A 9,996-nucleotide genomic window follows, 5' to 3' on the forward strand; every position below is an offset into this window, starting at 1 on the left:
CTCCAGCAAAACACCTGGATCGTCACTTTTACCGTTTCATTTCACCTTTTCCTATTATATTTCTCTAGGCATCGTTTTCAGGAGAATTTTGTATAATTATATAAACTTATAAGTATATAACATATAATTATACTATATGTACATAGATCTCATGAAAGATAAGTGACGTGGTCTCTCTCTACATACCGCATTTTTAATGTTTGTTGGTCAAGACAAATCTATCTCATTGCTCAGAGTCTATGGTCCTGGTCTGATCCCTGATAATTAGTGTTTCATTTCTCCTAGTTAGAACATCCTTTCTCTCGCATGGTGTAAATGTACCTTTAACAAGGAAATATACAAATGTATAGGTGCGACTATATCCTAATCTGGACTTATAACGCCTCGGAGGATTATCAGGGATTGTTAAGGATGAAAGATTAAGAATTAATGGGTTAGGATGGTTAAGGAGTTTGGAATAAAAAGACGCATATCTGTTTTGGGTCAAATCTGCAACGAATGGGATGCTAAGGTCTTTATGAATGAGTTTATTTGTGACGTAATAAGGAGCATCAAGGATTTTACGTAGGATTTTGGATTGTAACGATTGGATGCGGGAAGAATTTGATGGTTTGGTGGAGCCCCAGAGCTCAATTCCATATGTCCAAATTGGTCTGATTATTGTAGTGTATACCAATTTTTTGTAATAAATGGGAAGTTTAGAGCGTTTGCCAGGTAAGTGTTGTAGCAATCGGAATCTACGAGCAGTTTCTTGTCGTTTCAGTCTTGTGTGTGGATTCCAAGTAAGTCTCTTGTCAAGATGGAGTCCTAAGTATCGAATCTGTTCAACAGGTGTTAGTGGTGTATCTAGAAAGGATACTGTAGGACAGGAGGGCAGAGGTTTACGACGGAGAGTAAAGGTGATCTGGTGGGATTTTTCAGGATTTATTTTGATTCTCCAGTTTTTACACCATTCTTCAATAGATGTTATGTGTGCCTGTAGTGTTTGTGATGCATTAGTTGGGTCGTTGTTTACAGAAAGTATACATGTGTCATCAGCGTATGTTGTTAGCACTGTGTTAGGGTAGGTTGGGATGTCAGCTGTATAAACCGTATAAAGAATGGGACCTAAGATACTACCTTGAGGAACACCGGCGGACTGAGAAAAGAGAGATGAGTAGGCAAGGTTATGATTTACTTTAAAGGTTCTATCAGTGAGGTAGGAGCGGATTATAAGGAAGTATGTTGGGGGTAGGAATTGACGAAGTTTATAGAGCAGACCTGGATGCCAGACTCGATCAAACAACTATTTCTAATAACTATTATTTTACAATTGATTACTCTAGTTCTTTATTTATAGTTCTATTCACACCTATGTTTATACTTCCTTAACTTAGGGTTATTATTATTTTTTATATTAAAAAAAATTTTGTTTACATATTTTTCTAATCTTTTGTTCTGTCACTTCTTACAAAATTTGTATGTTGTTTTCATTTAGCCCTGACGAAGCCCTGCAAAGTTGGGCGAAACGTTGTTTAAAATTTAATTTTTTTCTCTACTGTTTTGTACCTTTGTTGACCACCCGGACTATCTTCTTACAATCTACTTCATACGGCCGACTCTCTTCTTCCAGCACATTATTTTAGTTGCCTATGATAGAACTAATTTCATGAAATAGTAAAATGACTTTTAAAGTAACCGGTTAATAAGATCCAATTTTCCGTATCAGTGAATTGTACTAGTAGGTCAGTAAGGCATTTGTAAAGACCCACTAATCAGCTTTAGGCTATTGTTTCTAGCTCTTCACATGGTGTCCTATTGGCTGTAAATATCAGTTTAGCTTCCATAGAGAACATCGAGCACAAAATATCGATCATTTCCTGGTTTAATGGTTGAAGCTGACCAGTTTTTTTTTTTTTGTGTACGGGCATCATTGAACGAAACTAAGTAATATTTTTGCATCACCTGCTACTTTAGTTTGGTATGTCAGAATTCCCGGTTCAATAAAGCTCATTCACCGATTTTAAGCTTCTTTCAAGTGATCAATAAAAACTTTCTATAGGAAAAAAGTAACTGAATTATTACCTTGTGTTACTCACTCGAAATATAATTTAATGCTTTTTAATTTATTTATATTATAACTTTTCCTTTAGAGTTTTTTGGCTGCCATTACTTCTCCCGAGCTTTTGTAAGGAGCAAAAAATGATTTTTCTTTCATATATGTTTGTACCAACATATACAAAAAACTACTCCAGTGAGAGCTCACACATCAATCACATTATATTTTTAATGTTAATATTTTTTTTTTACCAGTACCAGGCACTGGATCAGTTTTTATCTAAATCAATTCATAATATACAGAGACCATCAGATTGGTTGAATCCTACAATCTAGAATTTTATGGCTTTTTTTTCTCAGCTCCTCAAAATCTGATCGTCCATTTTGGTTCAACAGTTTCGCTTAAAGACTGGTACGTAGAAACAAAACCAACTATGCCCCCAATAAGATGCTAATACACATCGTCCTATTTTCGGTACCATTCAGGGGGCACAGTGGCGGCGAGATCTCCTCATTTGTAGGGCGTGACGTGATCAAAGGCTCAAGGCATTACAAGTTAACTGATGAATATAGATTAAAGGAGGGCTTCTTTGATATCTCCTCGCTAGTGATGGAGTTGCCCCTTTCGTATAACCATCCTCCCACTGGGTCTAATTTAATTTTAACAACGTTTTACATATTAATCATTGCACCGGCTCGAGAAAGAAATGGAGAAAAGTTGGCCCAGCAGGCTTATTAAAAGGGACCCATCTATCTCTCTAATTAGGAATTATCCTTTCATCACTGATCAAGAGTTTTCCCTCGCCCCAAATGAAAATATTTTATGTTTAATGTAACTCCTCCAAATATTTTCCAGAACGGACAAAAATGCTGGAATTGAAAAACTTTTAATAAGGTTGCCTTTTTTTTTTTTTTTTTTCCATTTGTTTAATACACTTTGAAATATAGAAGGGTATTACCAGTATTTAATCAAAGAACTTTAAACAAAATAATTTGTTAATCCTAACTTACGAATCAAATGTTTCAGAAAACAAAAGTAGAGTTCGTCAAGTTCTTACAGTATCACATAACATAATGACCAACTACTTCCTGAAATCTCACCACAAAAAGTACATTCGGTTTCATAGATTTTCCTTGTTATAAAAAATGTATGTATTTTAACCTAAACTTGGAGCGAACGTCATGGCCAATCATATTGGAGGGAGGGTTCCAGAGTGGTTTGAAACGTTGTAGAGTCGATTTCCACCCGGTTCAAATTTATTTCATAGTGGATGAGAAGTGGAATAGGTATTAACAGAAGTAGCAATAGTTATAGAATCGCTGCATAAAATGCATTGAAAATGTGTCACCATTTTTTTTTTTTTTTGTTGCATAAATTGTTTTGAGTCTATATCAATTGATTTTATATTGCCAATTCTTCTTGTTTTTTTTTTCCTGAAGAAACTTCTCTAAAAATGTCCATGTATATTTAAACCTCTCAATATAAAAAAAAAAATAAATGTGCGTATGGTGAAACTATTTATTTTCCAACACTCGGATTTTATTTACTAATATATTATTCAAGTTCCATGCATTACTTATATGAAAGAAGATAATTGAAGGATAAGATGGCCCTGGTGGCGATAAAAAAAAGTACTAAGTAGTAAAAAAAACAATTTATCAAGAATTAATTTTTCGACCCGCATTGCAGGTTATCAGAGTTCAGGAATAAACAGCAGATTTATAAATGCTAAAAATAATAGAAGAGACAAAAGAAGATAAGTATTTTTTTATTGATCGCTTGCATAAATAACAATAATTTAGGCTGCAAATATTAAAAGAATAGGTTTGAGACAAAGATACAAGTTAAAAAATTCCTGTTACGTTTAAGGCCAATAGTACAAATATCAGAACCTGTATTCTTCAGTAAACCTGAAATAACCTTTAATCAAAACAACTTTGAAATACATCGTTGGAAAATTGTCTTATTTGATTAAAAAAACCTGTTGTGAATTTGTTATCACAGTGTTTATAGGTCTCAAAAAAAGTGATTTACCTTAATTAGTCACTTTTCTCACTCGGTTAATTTATCATATAACTTCCTTCTGCTTTATAGATCAGGTGGATATTTATTTATGTAGCTACTCAGTTATTTTACAAGGTTATTGGACTCTGTTAGAGACTTCATCACTGCGATTGAACTCACAAAGTTATTGTTCATAATCTGTATGGATGATGGTGAAGAAGTATCTTGCTAAATAAGGAAATATGATACTATACAGTGGCCGTTCATTATATCTATAATTTTTTTTCCTGGTAAACAATTTTTATTGAGTATTTTTAATTTATTTTGCTATGTCTCATTGAAAATGAAATATTCTATTCTTTATTTAAAGAAACAATTTCAATTTTTTCATTCACCATTTTTAATATGACTTAAATTGAAAAAAAAAAAACGACTGTCATATATTATTCGATGTAAGGATTTTATAAACCTAAAAGATATACTATTCTTAATTTAACCTTTGAATTACTCAAGAGAACACATAAAACTTTTTTTTTCGATTTTTCAGATGATGCTATAACAATTCGACTGCAATTCCGTCCCAAGTAATCTGAATTAGATTTGTTTAAGTGCCTTGTAGCATTGCTAATGTTGTCGAGACATGATGGGACGCTGGGAACGAGGGATTCGGTATCACGTTATCCCGTCACGACAAATGCCACTCAGCCTGTAACTGACCTGGTGAAATTTCCTTCAGATGAGCAATCATCGAGTTTCTACACGACCATACTAATGGCCTCTAAGCACCAATTTCAATCTTGTTAGCACAATAAACATTTTTATGTGGTTAAAGCGTAAATTTAATACCATTTATTTTATATGATTCTTTATATAGTGAAAATTTAAAAAGAAATGCAAAAGAACAAATTAAATTCTTAAATTAGAAATCAGGGACTAGGAGAGAGATATTTTTATTTTTTTTTTTGTAAATTCTTTTTATGTTTGGCGTTACTTGATTGAAGAACTATCTGATTTTCATTGAGTCCAACAGCATAATAAACCGGCCTCTAAACTAATAACTAATAATTTAAACCTAATTTAGTTTTGGTTGTACTCTCAAAATCACAACTTAATGACCTCAATACCTGACCTAAGCCATTTTCTAAAACACCATCCATATAGCTAAAATATATATATGGTTATTTTTATATTACATATATAAATCAACTTTTCAACAAATATGTATATAACCTACCAAATATTGCTTCTTTGCCTAATTTTATTATTCCTAGTGTCGTCAAGCGACATAGTTATTAATTGTATGCTTTGTTTTGATATCAGAATAGGTTTATAAATAAACTTAACATCAAATATTTATAAAGCAAACTCACATATTTAACTGATAAACATAAACGAGCTCATCTCACAACTTTTACTCACAACCCTGTAAGGCGAAAATTTCGAACAATAAAAAATGAGTGCTCAATCGTATTAATTTAGCTTCTCGTAACTTAATCACTGAGTATAGACATTGAAAAGCTGGTGACATGAGCTCTGAAGATATCCGAGAGTGCTGCAGTAGATTAGATCTGTCATATGCAGAGAATTAAGGGAACATAATAGACTCTCTAAGGGTATTGAAAATCACCTGCCATAATTCTAATAGGGAAAAGGAAATCTTGATTGGTTTGAAGGATTGGAATTCAATCTATATTTATTATTTTTTCATGAACATCTGTTCATGCAGGTTCAAGATTGTAGTGTTTGAAAACGAGACCTATGAATAATTTTACGGTGAAAATAGATTAAAATAATTAACCAATCGTTATTTTAAAAAAAATTAAAAATAATTCTTTATTAAGAATCTGAATCGCTCGTGAACCCATCTAAATGTAAAATTATACTAAAACCAACACCTAATTGAGTGTCAAAGTCATATTCAATGATATATTCACCAACCAGATCTAATTTTTATTTGCTTTTTTAAATTTTTTCTCCATTAGACAACGCACTGGGTTAGATTCCTGATCAAGTAGGGTGTTAATATCATTATTTGGAAAGTAACAAAATAATCTATGAAACCTACAAATCGAATTGCCCATAATACCTTACAATTGATGGATGTTATTGTTTTATGATCTTTCAAAGTTTTGAATCTAAAAATATATGTTAGACATAACATAATAAAGAATAATTTAGAAAAATAATGAGAAAGTACTTACCAATAAATAATAGTTGATAAATAAATTAAAATAATTTCCTTCAGATATAGAAGCACAGCTAAATAAGAGTATTGAGAACACCACTTTGTTAAAAATATTAAAGCTACGTATCTTCATTGAGATAAAAATATTATTTATTGATACTAGGAGGGGGGGTAATAATTTTATTAAATATTATATATTAATTGTATTAAATATTAATTAATTGTATTAAAATCAATCTTTTACGACTCATTTTTATTAATCCACTATATACGTAAAATAAAATATTACACGGTGATCACTAAAAAAAGATTTTTATATAATAGAAAGACCATTCTGATTCCTCCAATAGTTTTTCAATCTAACTTGAGGTTTAAAAATTAAATAATTAAAAAAATAGGCATTTTATGTTCCTGTAAATATGGTGCAAATGTCTTTTCTGATACCTAGTACTATTATTTGTAAATATATGACAGAATGTAATATTATGCAACAAAAATAATGTAATAAAAAAATAGGTTTTTGTTCCTTATTCATTACATAGTTTAATCTCTGAACCAAATTTAATTTCTGTGAGTATTAATTTTTATAGATAAGCAACGTTACTTGAATTTTAAGCTGAATTTATGGATCTTACTATTGGATTTGAGGTCTAGCCTCCGAAAATAATGTTGAGTACTTAAGGACCAATATTCAATACTTTTCAAATCGTTTGAAAACAGAATCTTCGGACTGAAATAAGAGAGGTTCTATTGAGTCGTTTCAGATGAAATGTCACCTTTCACAGGAAATTTTATTTAGTAAAACAATACATTTTTATTCAAATTATTTAATTTCATTTGTTATAAATTTTTCTCAATTTATCAATACTAGAACTGAAAAATTCAGTGTTATGTGAAGAAATGAAGTCTTAAAATGCGTTTTTGACCTGAGAATCATTTTCAATAGTTTTGAAGTTAGCTTTAGGAAGTTTCTAAATTTTTGAACAGATGAAAATCTGTTGGAGATAAGCCTGAGTGTGAAAGAACTTCGTAATACACTCGTTTAGTTTCTTTATTGTCTGTCTGACGTTGTCGTGTTACAGTGTAGGTCCCTATACAACCAATGTAGGTTGTTTTTTTATGCATTATATCAATAACACTGTAGTACGATGTAAATGTGCTTATTTTACCTCTGGGTTAAAAGGAGAAATGAATTATTCCTACCATTGACTACTACACAGAAACCCATAATTTTGTTGGATGCAAATTTGGTTTTGGCATGTGTCCTGGACTTTCCTTGGTATTTAACCACTGTCCTGAAGGATTCCTGTTATCAAACACAATTCAATTTTGATCAAACGTGATTACCCTTTCGAGAAAAAAAATCGCTTTTTTACTTAGTAGCAGTGAAACAAATGTCTCCTAACGCCTCAACTGCTGCTGCTCATTAAGTTCATGAGGTACCCATAGATTCACTTTTTATTGTATCAGGGTCTCTAGGTATCGAGGAACTGTCGATACACTTGTATCAGTTGTGCTGCGAGTCCTTTAACTGTTTGGTAAGGGTTTTCTTCTAGAGTAAGCAAGAGTTCATCGTCGTCAATTGCTTGTGGAGGTCCTTCCACTGGGTTGGTTATCCAAATCTGTCCCAAGCTGAAACCCATAAAAAAAAAAAAAAATCCTCAAAATCACTTTTTTCCATGGCCATATTTGATGGATCAATTGGAATGATAGTAATTATTACAAAAATAGAGGATTAATAATGGCTCATTAAAATCTTTTTTTTTTAAGAATTTATTTGTTGTTATTCACAACTGTATAAAATTATATACAACAAGTAAAGCGGTAGGTGACATAGTGACATGATACAAACATGTGGAGAATCTACGCATTGATAGAACTACAATAACATTTTTAGAGGAGAAGATCTCGAGGCCATCTTCTTTTCAAACGCCTAGGAGGATTATTAGGTAATGAAGAAGAAGCCAGGTTAGAAACAAGTGGATTTGGGTGGTTGGGAAGTTTATCATGGAAGGAATGGTATCTGGTTTTGGCCAAATCGGCAACCTATGGAACATTGAGGTACTGATGGATGACTTGTGACAAAGTAAGGAGCATTAAGGATTTTGGACTGTAAGGATTGGATTCGGGAGGAATTTGATGGTTTAGTGGAGCCCCAAAGCTCAACTCCATATATCCAGACTCATTAAAATCTAAAGTAGTAAACAACAAAAGTCCACTAATCCAACTTTGAATTTCTTTAATTTAAAAAATGGACAATCCATATGAAATGACACAATGTATTACCACATTCTCTATTATCGTGTATTTTATTGAGTATTCAAATTAACGACCCATAACTGTTTATTTTTTCGTCTATATTGTATCAAACTATTAAATGAAATAATTTCAGAGCATTTAAATTATTTCAAAACATGAATAAAAACAGAATCAATAAATAAACACTAGTGCAAAATAAAACTCGAAATACATTCAATCCTTGTAGAGGATTGAGGGATTGAGTGTGGAAATGATATCTTTGTTAAGTGTACAGCGGCTTAGGTAAGTTAGGATCCAAGTGATGGATTTCTCCCGCGCGGACTTTCATCGCATAAATCAAGCAGGCCGTATCAATTGAAATCAAACCTGCCGCCTCCATATCCCTACCATCGCCATATATCAACACATCATGATCGCTTCTGGAGGGATTCTTTCACCACTGTCTTCATTGCTCTATGATTCCACATCAGGCAGATGGCGTAAATACAGTGTATATTCATTACTGTAATTTTCCGTTTTCCTAGAAATATTAATTCTCTACTTTCAATAATTGTACATTAGCTTTATTTGAAAAAATCTTTCTTAAGCCTTAATGAATTTTTAAAGAACATAAGGATTTTAAAACGCAACACACGTATGTTCATTCGCACAAAAAAATCTTTGAAGGGTGAGATCTCCACATTATAGATGTTGATGAATAGAGCGACAGATAAAATAGAAAATCATTTATATATAACTTGTTTTATCTAGTTATTATTGAACCATCAATGGATTCATTATATTGATAATCATTGGGTTGGAGAGGGGGTAAGATACTAAACTTTTAACTCCTGGGCCTCGGTTCAAGTCCAGCTACGGGCAGACTTACATCAATCGTGAATAGAAGGTTGATTCAGTAGATCGAGTGGCCGTTCATTAAAGCGCCAACTTTGACTGGCTCATGACTGCAGCGGCTCCGGTTCGAATCCAACCTGAACGGTCGACTTTTATTTCTGTTGTGATCCCATGAAATGAAGACTTGACCCCTCACTCTGGGTTAGAATAGGGTGGTAACCTGTAGAAAACACCTTCTTCCACCCTCACCCCTATGTCAGATATGACAGTGGCTCTATAAAGCGAGTAAATGGTGTTTCATTGGATTGGAGCATAATGCTGGCCACATCATCATTATCATTGGTCAAGAAAAAGTACTTTCATACCTAGTGCTGGAACCAGGAATTAACGCTACAAGTAAAAAACTGATACAATTTTTTTTCACTTTCGCCTACAGGATTTAGTTTCTTTTCCTTTTTATACTGATATGTATGAGAGGTACCAGCTGGAGTTTTTTAACTTAAAATAATTTCCTTTGTCGGTATACCAAAGAAACCGCCGGACCTAGGCAAAAACCCCGTCGGCAACAGATCTAAAGTAATGTAAAAAGACATATAGATAACAGAGGGTACCATTAACTGGGAGCCATTAACCGTCTAGGCAGAGCCCTTATCGTTCACGTGGCCAGTGTAGACAT

The 9,996-nt window shown here is 32.7% G+C and overlaps 1 protein-coding gene across 2 annotated transcripts in view; it reads left to right on the plus strand.

Moving 5' to 3' along the window:
* Positions 1–9,996, plus strand: part of LOC106684732 (nephrin) — a gene marked incomplete at its 5' end in the record, with an annotated part of 247,174 nt that overhangs the window by 167,941 nt on the left and 69,237 nt on the right.

This window comes from Halyomorpha halys, unplaced genomic scaffold (assembly GCF_000696795.3).
Source record: "Halyomorpha halys isolate HHAL.00 unplaced genomic scaffold, Hhal_1.1 Scaffold608.1, whole genome shotgun sequence".
Classification (NCBI taxonomy): Eukaryota; Metazoa; Arthropoda; class Insecta; order Hemiptera; family Pentatomidae; genus Halyomorpha; species Halyomorpha halys.